This window comes from Somniosus microcephalus, chromosome 14 (assembly GCF_052327205.1).
Source record: "Somniosus microcephalus isolate GS21.2 chromosome 14, FLI_Smic_1.0, whole genome shotgun sequence".
Classification (NCBI taxonomy): Eukaryota; Metazoa; Chordata; class Chondrichthyes; order Squaliformes; family Somniosidae; genus Somniosus; species Somniosus microcephalus.
This window is the reverse complement of record NC_141000.1, coordinates 126,137,354-126,149,577: the sequence shown is the minus strand read 5'-3', so window position 1 is coordinate 126,149,577 and position 12,224 is coordinate 126,137,354. Positions and strand designations below refer to the sequence as shown.

The 12,224-nt window shown below is 52.3% G+C and overlaps 1 protein-coding gene across 12 annotated transcripts in view; it reads right to left on the bottom strand.

Moving 5' to 3' along the window:
* Nucleotides 1–12,224, bottom strand: part of robo2 (roundabout, axon guidance receptor, homolog 2 (Drosophila)) — a 1,120,123-nt gene that overhangs the window by 595,527 nt on the left and 512,372 nt on the right. The window lies entirely within an intron of this gene.

Below are 12,224 nucleotides of genomic sequence, written 5' to 3'. Positions count from 1 at the left end.
ACCCCCCCCGCCGACCCCGCCGGCCCCGACAACCGCCAACCCCGCCAGCCCCGACAACCGCCGACCCCGCCGGCCCCGACAACCGCCGACCCCGCCAGCCCCGACAACCGCCGACCCCCCCGCGGACCCCGCCAGCCCCGACAACCGCCGACCCCCCCCGCGGACCCCGCCGGCCCCGACCCCCGCCGACCCCGACTGACTTACGCTGAGCGTCAGCGTAAGTCGTGCGCACGGCCCCCCCCGCGGACCCCCGCCGACCCCCCCCGTGGACCCCCGCCGACCCACCTTCCGAAATCCGAAATTCTCCTTTATCCGAAACTCGGCTGGTCCCGAGGTTTTCGGATAAAGGATAGTCTACCTGTACTACCATAAATTTCTGCCAAATCTATCCACGGTGCTGCATCCGTTGAACGCTCTTTTACAGAAAGGGGTACCATGGGACTGGGGCGAAAACTGTAAGAAGGCATTTCGCAAAAGCAAAGAATTGATCACCTCAGAGGAAGTGTTGGCTCACTTCAACCCGACACTGCCTATTCGGTTGGCTTGTGATGCTTCTCCATATGGTATTGGGGCAGTACTCTCACATAAATTGCCAAATGGCACGGAAAGGCCAGTCGCATTTGCATCCAGATCGTTGACCTCCGCTGAGCGCAACTATGCGCAGATCGATAAGGAGGCTCTCAGCCTTGTATGGGGAGTGAAGAAGTTTAATCATTACCTACAGGGCCAAAAATTCACACTTCTGACGGACCATCAACCGTTGGTGTCCATTTTTAACCCTAAGAAGGGTGTTTCGGTGATGACAGCACAGTGTCTCCAGAGATGGTCTCTTTTCTTAGGGGCACATCAATATCAGATAGAATTCAAAGGTACGAAACAGCATGGCAATGCTGATGGCCTGTCGCGCCTGCCACTACCTGAAGATGAAGACACGACGGAAGTTGACCCTGTTGAGTTATTTCATTCGACCATTATCGAGTGTTTACCTGTCACCAACGCAAGTATTGAAAGAGAAACCAGGAACGACCCGACACTGTCCAGAGTCTACGAGGTGACAGTGAAAGGATGGCCAACACGGGGTGATCCTCTGTTACCGGCATTCTCGGCAAGGCGAGACCAGCTGTCCGTCTGCCATGGTACTTTGATGTACGGGACAAGAGTGATTATTCCTCCCAAGTTAAGGGAAAGAGTTTTAAAAGAACTACATGAAGGTCATCTGGGGGGAGTTAAAATGAAAAGTCTTGCTAGGGCTTACGTATGGTGGCCGGGTATTGACCAACAGATTGAGGAGTTAACGAAAAGCTGCGCTGGGTGTCAAAAAGTGCAAAATGCACCTCCGATAGCACCGCTACACCCATGGGAATGGCCTTCAGCCCCATGGCAACGCGTACACATTGACTTTGCTGGTCCATTCATGGACTCCATGTTCCTAATCGCGGTGGACGCACATTCCAAATGGCCAGAAGTCATCAAGATGAATACCACTACTTCAGAAAAGACAATTGCGGTGTTAAGAACAATATTCGCAAGGAACGGATTGCCAGAACAGATCTGTTCGGACAACAGACCACAGTTTGTATCGGAAGAATTCCAACAATTCTTAAAGAAGAATGGAGTTAAACATTATACCTCTGCCCCATATCATCCGGCGACAAACGGGTTGGCTGAAAGATTTGTCCAGACATTCAAAAAGGCTATTAAGGCCATGAATGATGATCAGATTCCGCTGCAACACAAGGTCGATAAGTTCCTGATGTCATATAGAAACGCCGATCATGCCGTGACTAACCAAAGTCCTGCTATGATGTTTTATAACAGGAGGTTGCGGTCCAAGTTGGACTTGTTAAAACCAAATGTGCGGAGGGAAGTGGAAAACAAACAGTTTCGGCATATTAACAGCAAGACCACTCGAACTTTCGACGTAGGACAACCAGTGATGGCAAGGGGCTATGGAAACGACAAATGGCAGTCCGGAACAATCCGGGCCAGACAAGGACCTCTGATGTACACCGTAGATATTTGTGATAATGTGATAAGGCGTCATGCGGATCAACTGGTAGAGTCGAGAGCAAGGGTCGAACCCATGGTTGTGACAGAGACAGCTGTGGAAGACGTTCATGAACCTGAAGCATCTACCTCGGCCGAGAATGTATTTGATGATGATGACACCCAATACATTGGCAACCAACTAGAGGAGGCACCTCAACAACAAGAATCAGAGACCACTGAAAGGCGTTATCCAAGCCGAATCAGAAAGCCTCCTGAGAGACTGAACCTTTGAACTGTTATACCTGAAGTTATATATGTATATATGTTATGTTTATTTGGGGATATGACTGTTAAGCTAAAAAGGGAGGATTGTGGTGTATGTAACCTGTTCCACCTTAAGAGAACTTAAGCCTGGTCCACCTTAAGAAAGGTACTACTTTCTTTGGCTGCTGTATACGTAATACCGGTGGTGACCACACCGGTATATAAGCACAGTGTAATAATATTGTATTCAGTACAGTCCGACCTCCAACCAGTAAAGACCTGTTGAATTTACTCTTGTGGTCTGTGTAGTAATTCTCACTATAACACACAGACTTAACAGGAGGATTGGCCTGTCTTTGTTACCTCTGGTCTATTGCGATGTTCTCCTAGCCGGCCTCCCCTCTTCCGCCCTACATACACTTAAGCTCATCCCAACCTTGCTGCCAGTATACTAACCCATATATTTAAAAAGAAAAAATAAAGACTTGTATTTTTACAGCGCCATTCACTACCTCAGGACGTCGCAAAGCGCTTCACAGCCAATGAAGTACTTTTTGAAGTGTAGTCACTGTTGTAATGTAGGAAAACGTGGCAGCCAATTTGCGCACAGCAAGCTCCCACAAACAGCAATGTGATAATGACCAGATCATCTGTTTTTGTGATGTTGATTGAGGGATACATATCGGCCAGGACATCGGGGTAATGACTCCCCTGCTGTTCTACAAAAGAGTGCCATGGAATCTTTTACGTCCACCTGTAAGAGCAAACGGGGCCTCAGTTTAACATCTCATCCAAAAGACGGCACCTCTGACAATGCAGTGCTCCCTCAGCACTGGCACTGGAGTATCAAGCCTAGATTTTTGTGCTCAGAGTCTCTGGAGTGGGACTTTGAACCCACAACCTTCTAACTCTGGAGTGAGAGTGCTGCCCACTGAACCGCAGCTGTCACTATTAAATGCAAGGTGTCTCATTATTGTCACACACACGGAGAATGGCCACTTGGGTTAGGTACTGTGGTTGGGGACTTTACACGTGGAAGGGAGTCACCGTGCCTTCAGGAGAGGAGTGAATTAACGAAGACAAAAGAAAACAAGTGTCAACTCAGGCCGATCACAAAGAAAAATATGACCCAGTGGCAGAACCACTGAATGACTCTGGCTAACTGTATATAATTCTCTTTAACGATGTTCTAACACCAGCCTAAACCTGTACCATTGTGTTAGGCATTACTGTGTTTTGTATATAGAGTTTGCATGTACGGGGCGTGGCCCCTTTAAGAGCGCGGGAAAACGCGGGCAAACGCGATGACGTCACGTCGCAAACCACGGGGCTGCCCAGGCAGTCCTCGTGGCATCTCCGTTGAGTAAAGACCTGTTTAGTTGTTCTCTTGTGTCGATCTCCGTTATTCGTTGGAATTCGTTAATTCTTACATTGGTGACCCTGTTTTTGTGAACGTTTTCACATAAGAAGAGCACAGCAAGGAAGCAAACGCCATTTCGCTAAAGCTACCGCAGTTCTGGGAGCAGCAAGCGCCCTCGTGGTTTATTCAGGTCAAGGCCCAGTTCGCCCTGAGGAACATCGATGCGGATCAGAGCAAGTACCTTTATGTGGTCTCCGCACTCGACAGCTCTACCACCTCTCAGATCGTCAGCCTCCTCGAAAACCCCCCAACGAAGCACAAGTATGAAACCCTCAAAGCGCGGTTACTGCAGGTTTTCGGGCTCACAAAATCGGAGCGCGCCCGTTGATTACTCGCTATGCCCGGGCTCGGGGACTCCAAGCGGGAATGTTTCCTATTCCGCGAGATTTTCCTCAGCCAACTGCCTGAACAGGTACAAGCTGCCCTGGCCAGATCTGAAATTGAAGACTGCGCAACACTCGCTGCGGAGGCTGACAAAATTTTCGCTGTAACTCGGCAGTACTGCACCGCCACGAGGCACCTATCCCCCGCAGACGCCGCCCCAGCTCGTCAGCCTGCTGGGCTGTGTTTCTACCACGCGCAGTTCGGCGTGAAGGCGAAGTGTTGCCGCCCTCCCTGCAGTTTTCCCCAAAAAAACAAACAACAACTGACACTGCGACAACCGAGGAACGGGTCTAACGGGCACCCTGCAGCTGCGATGGTGATCAGCAACGCGGGAAAATTGCTGTTCATCACTGATACTCTCTCCAGTCGTCGTTTTCTGTGCGACACCGGGGCGCAGTGCAGCATTTTACCCGCATCCGCCCTCGATGTGCAGACGGGGAATCACGGCCCCACCCTTGAAGCGGCCAATGGCGGAACAATTCGGACCTTCGGCAGACGGCGAGTGGAGGTGTGCCTCGGGGGGCAACGTTTTCACTGGGAGTTTGTTACGGCCAGAGTTTCCCGGCCCCTCCTCGGTGCGGATTTTCTGTGCGCCAACAGCCTCCTGGTCGATGTCAGGAACCGGTGGCTGATCAACGCAGCAACTTTTAATTCTCTTCCGTGTTACCGCAGTAACACTACGTCGCGCACCGTCTCCTGTGCGTTCCCGACTCCTGATGAGTTCGCTCGCCTGCTCGGCGAATTCCCCGACCTGACAAGACCCACGTTCTCCTCCACAGCCACAAAACATGGTGTGGAACACCACATCACCACCAAAGGCCCCCCGGTCTACGCGCGGGCCCGGCGCCTGGAACCTGGCAAGCTGGCGGTCGCAAAGGCGGAGTTCTCAACCATGGAACGGTTAGGGATTATTCGCCGGTCGAATAGTCCCTGGTCTTCACCCCTCCATATCGTCCCGAAGCCTGGCGGCGGATGGCGGCCATGCGGCGACTATCGACGCCTCAACGACGCCACCACTCCTGATCGGTACCCGATCCCCCACATCCAGGATTTCTCTGCCCATTTGGCAGGGAACACCGTGTTCTCAAAAGTCGACCTCGTCCGGGGCTACCACCAGGTCCCAGTGCATCCACAAGATGTCCAGAAGACCGCAGTCATCACCCCATTCGGCCTCTTCGAGTTTTTACGAATGCCGTTTGGGTTAAAGAACGCCGCCCAGGCTTTCCAACGCCTGATGGACTCCGTGCTGCGGGACCTCAAGTTCCTCTTCGTCTACCTGGATGATATTCTAATTGCCAGTCCTACTAAGGAAGAACATACCTGTCACCTACGCACCCTTTTTCGACGCCTCAGCCAACACGGCCTGATTATCAACCCGGCCAAGTGTCAGTTTGGCCTGCACCAAATTGACTTCCTGGGGCATCGCATCACCTCAGAGGGAGCGGTTCCTTTACAAGCGAAAGTAGAGGCGGTGACATCCTTTCCACGCCCGCAGAACGTAAAGGCCCTGCAGGAATTCCTAGGCATGGTAAACTTTTACTACCGTTTCGTGCCTAAGGCGGCACTACTCATGCAGCCCCTGTACGAGGCCCTCAAGGGCAAGACTGGCAAGAACCCGGTAGACTGGACGGATGACATGGCCCGAGCGTTCGCCGACACCAAAAGCGCCTTAACCAACGCGACTATGCTGGCGCACCCGCTGCCAGGAGCCACCATCGCCCTCACCACCGACGCGTCGGACTACGCAGTCGGTGCCGTGCAACAGCAGTGGGTGAATGGGACGTGGCAGCTGTTGGCATTCTTCAGCCGTCAACTACGGCAGAACGAGAGAGCATACAGCATGTTCGACCAGGAGTTGCTCGCCCTTTTTCTGGCCATCTGCCATTTTCAGTTCCTACTGGAAGGACGTCCTTTCACCGCCTTTGTGGACCATAAGCCGCTAACCTTTGCAATGGCCAAGACCGCCGAACCGTGGTCAGCCCGACAGCAGCGTCAACTGACCTACATATCCGAATTCACCACGGATATACAGCACGTGGCCGGTAAGGACAACCTGGTGGCAGACTGCCTCTCCCGCGCGATCGTCAATACGGTTCATTTGGGCATCGACTACGCCCTCATGGCAGCGGACCAAGCCTCAGACCCGGAAGTCCAAGCTTACAGAATGGCCATCACTGGCCTCCAGTTGGCCGACGTCAAGTTCCATTCGGCAGGTACCACGCTGTTGTGTGATGTCTCCGTACAGGATCCTCGCCCTGTCGTGCCGGTCGTCTGGCGCCGCAAAGTGTTCGACGCCATACATGGGTTGTCACACCCAGGAATGAAGGCCTCTCAGAAACTGATGTCAGCGAAATTTGTATGGCATGGCATGCATAAAGATGTCCGCGACTGGGCCAACACCTGCGTGGTCTGCCAAAAGGCCAAGGTACAGCGCCACATCAAAGCTCCGTTGGCCACCTTCACGGTTCCGGAGCGACGTTTTGACCATGTCAACATGGACCTGGTAGGACCACTCCCACCCGCCCATGGTTTTTCACACATCCTGACCATGGTTGACCGCACCACCAGATGGCCGGAGGTGGTCCCCCTGTCATCCACTACTTCGGCGGACGTGGCCAGGGCGTTCATTTCCTCCTGGATCGCCCGTTTCGGAGTGCCCGCAGATATTTCGTCAGACAGGGGACCGCAGTTTACCTCCGAACTCTGGAATGCAGTGGCCCAAGGACTCGGTGTCAAATTACACCGCACCACAGCCTACCACCCACAGGCGAATGGCCTCTGCGAACACTTCCACCGGTCAATGAAAGAGGGCCAGCCTCCAGGACGCTGGATGGGCAGACAAGCTACCGTGGGTCCTGTTGGGCCTTCGCACGGCCCCCAAAGAAGACCTTCACTCTTCATCAGCGGAGCTTGTGTATGGTCAGCCGCTGCGAGTCCCAGGGGACTTCCTACCAACATCGACGGAGCCCTGGTCTGCGTCTGCCCAGCTTGCTAGTCACCAAGAGGCGGCCAGATGTTTCGCACCGCTGCCCACTTCGCACCACGGGCTGCAGAGGTCACACGTTCCCACGGAGCTTCACAAGGCTGAATATGTTTTTATTCGCCATGACGCACATAGGGATCCGCTCAAGGCCCCATATACCGGTCCCTTCCGCGTGTTGGAAGCAGGGGACAAAACCTTCACGGTAGATGTCGGTGGTAAACCGGACCACATTTCGGTCGACCGCTTAAAGCCAGCACATTTAGACCTCGACCACCCCGTCGAGACAGCACAACCGCCGAGGCGGGGTCGGCCAACCATCGTCGTTACGGCAGACCGAGTGCGACCGCCTGCCAGACCGCCAGCCGACCAGCAGCCTCCGCCTCGAGAGTACAGGAGTTGTTCTGACAGGCTCGTCAGACCCCCTCACCGTTTGACTTTGTCCGTTAAAGCGAATTCTGGGGGGGCGCATGTGGCAGAACCACTGAATGACTCTGGCTAACTGTATATAATTCTCTTTAACGATGTTCTAACACCAGCTTTAACCTGTACCATTGTGTTAGGCATTACTGTGTTTTGTATAAAGAGTTTGCATGTACGGGGCGTGGCCCCTTTAAGAGCGCGGGACAACGGGGGCAAACGCGATGACTTCACGTCGCAAACCACGGGTCTGCCCAGGCAGTCCTCGTGGCATCTCCGTTGAGCAAAGACCTGTTTAGTTGTTCTCTTGTGTCGATCTCCGTTATTCGTTGGAATTCGTTAATTCCTACAACTCGGTAAGTCCATTCCCCAACAGAATCCAGCTCTACTACACATTAGACTTTTCTTAATCGCTTGTTGCATCACCAATGTTCTCACAATGGCGGGCCTTGGTGCCCTTTGCTCTTGACGCTTTCTCCTGGGGTTACGCTACCTCTTCATGAATTTTGATCTGTGTCCAGGGTTTCCAGTTCAGTCGCCCCCTCGCTCCCCCCTCTCCATTGTCTGCAGGCTCCCAGGTTCTCAGTGGGATGCGACGAGAAAATCGAAAGAGGTTTAAATTGCTCCCCGGGGACCCGCATTGTCGAACCCAGGCGAAGCGGGACAGAACGGGATAGCAAAACACCAGGAAATGGAGCTGTGCTGAAGGCCATGAAAGAGCGGAAGGATTTCGGCTCAGGTTACGCTCGTGTTCCACCCCCTTTTGCTTGGCTCAGTGGAGCATTGTCAGCTCCAGCCCCAGCTGCCTCGGCCCTAAGCTCTGGAAACCTCTCCGCCCCTCTCTCCTCCTTTCAGACGCTCCTTAAAACCTACCTCTTTCACCAAGCTTTTGGTCACCTGTCCTAATCATAGAAAGAATCATAGAAATTTACAGCACGGAAGGAGGCCATCCGGCCCATCGTGTCCGCGCCGGTCGACAAAGCGCGATCCAGGCTAATCCCACCTGCCAGCTCTTGGTCCGTAGCCTTGTAGGCCACGGCACCTCATGGTGTCTCATCCAAGTTGTCTCCGAATGTCTCCTTATGTGGCTCAGTGTCAGATTTTGTCTGATTATGCTCCTGTGAAACGCCGAGGGACCAATGTTCCTGTCAAGATGCACAGCGGGCAGCGGTCTGGAGAGGCCATGCACCCAGAAAATAATTTTAGAGGGGGCAATGTTGTACCACATTGAAGGCGCTATATAAATGCAAGCTGTATGTGTTGCCGGATTTGGTCTGTAGTCTCGGCTGACAACTTCAGGGCTGTACCGAGGGAGAGCTGCAATGTCGGAGGTGTCGTCTGCCGGACGAGGCATTAAACTGAGCCCTGTCCACCTGTTCGGTGGCACGGTGGCATAGTGGTTAGCACTGTTGCCTCACAGCGCCAGGGACCAGGGTTCGAATCCGGCCTCGGGTGACTGTCTGTGTGGAGTTTGCACATTCTCCCCGTGTTTGCGTGGGTTTCCTCTGGGTGCTCCGGTTTCCTCCCACAGTCCAAAGATGTGCGGGTTAGGATGATTGGCTATGATAAATTGACCCTTAGTGTTAGGGGGATTAAATACGTGGGGTTACGGGGATAGGGTGGGATATGTGTTGGTGTAGGGGTTACGGGGATCGGATGGGATATGTGTCGGTGCAGGCTCGATGGGCCGAAATGGCCTCTATCTGCACTGTGGGGTTTCTGTTTCTTTCTTTCTTTCTTTCTGTTCAACTGAGGCAAATGGGTGTTAATAGATCCCGCGGCACTGTGGCAAGAAGAGCAGGGGAGTTCTCCCTGGTGACCGGGCCAACATTCATCCCTCAACCAGCATCGCTAAAACAGAAATAACAACAGGAAACCCTGGAAAAACTCAGCAGGCCAGGCAGCATCCGTGGAGAGAGAAATAGAGTTAACGCCTCAGGTCGATGACCCTTCATCAGAACCCCCGGATTGCCCTGGAGTCTCCAGGAATTAAACACGAATCTCCAGGACACCGTCCCGGGAGAAAAATCATCAGGGAATTAAAAACAATTGTGGGTTTTAAAAAAAATCATTTTCATTGAACACTTCTGGTTGTTTGTTATAAAAAATATTGGAGAAGGGGGAAAAAAAGACTGTTTGACTGACAGGCAAGAATTATCCAATCAGGGAATGACGTGTCAGTTCGCTTTCCGAGTGGCCGTGGGCAGGAGGGGAGGGAGGGGCCGCAAGGATGGGCGTGTCGGGGGATGAATGGCGGGAGCCTGGGGGCGGGGCGGCTGGAGGTCATGTGATGAAACGTCCAGGTGTACGTCCAACCGGAGTGGGCAGTCCTCGGGCGGTTAACCTTGGGTCTTCAAATCCCAGGGGTCACGCGACACATGAGCATGTGCTGACTGTCTGTGCTAAGATTGGCACGGTGGGATTTTCGTTAAACGCAATCACATTACAAAGGGAGGAAATGCCCAATAATAATTCTCCAGCAGCAGCGTGGAGCTTTGTCTTGTCATCCCAACCCATCAATGCGTCGTTACAATTGGTCAGACGCTACCCCTGCACCCCGGGCCTCGGCTAGAGCCCAGCACTGACCGACATGATGGTTGTTAGTTGTAAAAGTCTCACACAGGTCTCTGAGGCTCAGGGAGTCTCAAAGCAGCTCCACCTCACTAACCCCCCTCTACTTTAGCACCAATTTGACAAGCTATTGCATGTGATTGGCAAGTGTTTGATGGGACAGTGTAGAGGGAGCTTTACTGTGTATCTAACCCGTGCTGTACCTGCCCTGGGAGTGTTTGATGGGACAGTATAGAGGGAGCTTTACTCTGTATCTAACCCGTGCTGTACCTGCCCTGGGAGTGTTTGATGGGACAGTGTAGAGGGAGCTTTACTCTGTATCTAACCCGTGCTGTACCTGCCCTGGGAGTGTTTGATGGGACAGTGTAGAAGGAGCTTTACTCTGTATCTAACCCGTGCTGTACCTGCCCTGGGAGTGTTTGATGGGACAGTGTAGAAGGAGCTTTACTCTGTATCTAACCCGTGCTGTACCTGCCCTGGGAGTGTTTGATGGGATAGTGTAGAAGGAGCTTTACTCTGTATCTAACCCATGCTGTACCTGCCCTGAGAGTGTTTGATGGGACAGTGTAGAAGGAGCTTTACTCTGTATCTAACCCGTGCTGTACCTGCCCTGGGAGTGTTTGATGGGACAGTGTAGAAGGAGCTTTACTCTGTATCTAACCCGTGCTGTACCTGCCCTGGGAGTGTTTGATGGGACAGTGTAGAAGGAGCTTTACTCTGTATCTAACCCGTGCTGTACCTGCCCTGGGAGTGTTTGATGGGATAGTGTAGAAGGAGCTTTACTCTGTATCTAACCCATGCTGTACCTGCCCTGAGAGTGTTTGATGGGACAGTGTAGAAGGAGCTTTACTCTGTATCTAACCCGTGCTGTACCTGCCCTGGGAGTGTTTGATGGGACAGTGTAGAGGGAGCTTTACTCTGTATCTAACCCGTGCTGTACCTGCCCTGGGAGTGTTTGATGGGACAGTGTAGAGGGAGCTTTACTCTGTATCTAACCCATGCTGTACCTGCCCTGGGAGTGTTTGATGGGACAGTGTAGAAGGAGCTTTACTCTGTATCTAACCCGTGCTGTACCTGCCCTGGGAGTGTTTGATGGGACAGTGTAGAAGGAGCTTTACTCTGTATCTAACCCGTGCTGTACCTGCCCTGGGAGTGTTTGATGGGACAGTGTAGAGGGAGCTTTACTCTGTATCTAACCCGTGCTGTACCTGCCCTGGGAGTGTTTGATGGGACAGTGTAGAAGGAGCTTTACTCTGTATCTAACCCATGCTGTACCTGCCCTGGGAGTGTTTGATTGGACAGTGTAGAGGGAGCTTTACTCTGTATCTAACCCGTGCTGTACCTGCCCTGGGAGTGTTTGATGGGACAGTGTAGAGGGAGCTTTACTCTGTATCTAACCCGTGCTGAACCTGCCCTGGGAGTGTTTGATGGGACAGTGTAGACGGAGCTTTACTCTGTATCTAACCCGTGCTGTACCTGCCCTGGGAGTGTTTGATGGGATAGTGTAGAGGGAGCTTTACTCTGTATCTAACCCGTGCTGAACCTGCCCTGGGAGTGTTTGATGGGACAGTGTAGAGGGAGCTTTACTCTGTATCTAACCCGTGCTGTACCTGCCCTGGGAGTGTTTGATGGGATAGTGTAGAGGGAGCTTTACTCTGTATCTAACCCGTGCTGAACCTGCCCTGGGAGTGTTTGATGGGACAGTGTAGAGGGAGCTTTACTCTGTATCTCACCCGTGCTGAACCTGCCCTGGGAGTGTTTGATGGGACAGTGTAGACGGAGCTTTACTCTGTATCTAACCCCGTGCTGTACCTGCCCTGGGAGTGGTTGATGGGACAGTGGATGCTATAAATAAGAATGTGTCCATTAAGCACCAATAACATCCCTCACATCGGTGAGCATAAAATTCAGAAGGCACAAAAATAAAAAATTATGAAGACAAACAGTGGTCCCAAAGGTTCCTCACCCCAGTGGCCCCATTGGGAAGTTGCCAGGAGTCAGTGACAATGTCAATTCTCCACCTCACCACCCAATTCAATTCAATTCAAATCGCTTTATTGGCATGATGACAAGTTACATCTTATGTTGCCAAAGCATCGGAAAACATTCATGTTTGTTCACAAAAATACAGATCTATCCATACAGTGTATAAACAGATATATCCCTGAGTGTATAAATATATTTTCATATAATTTA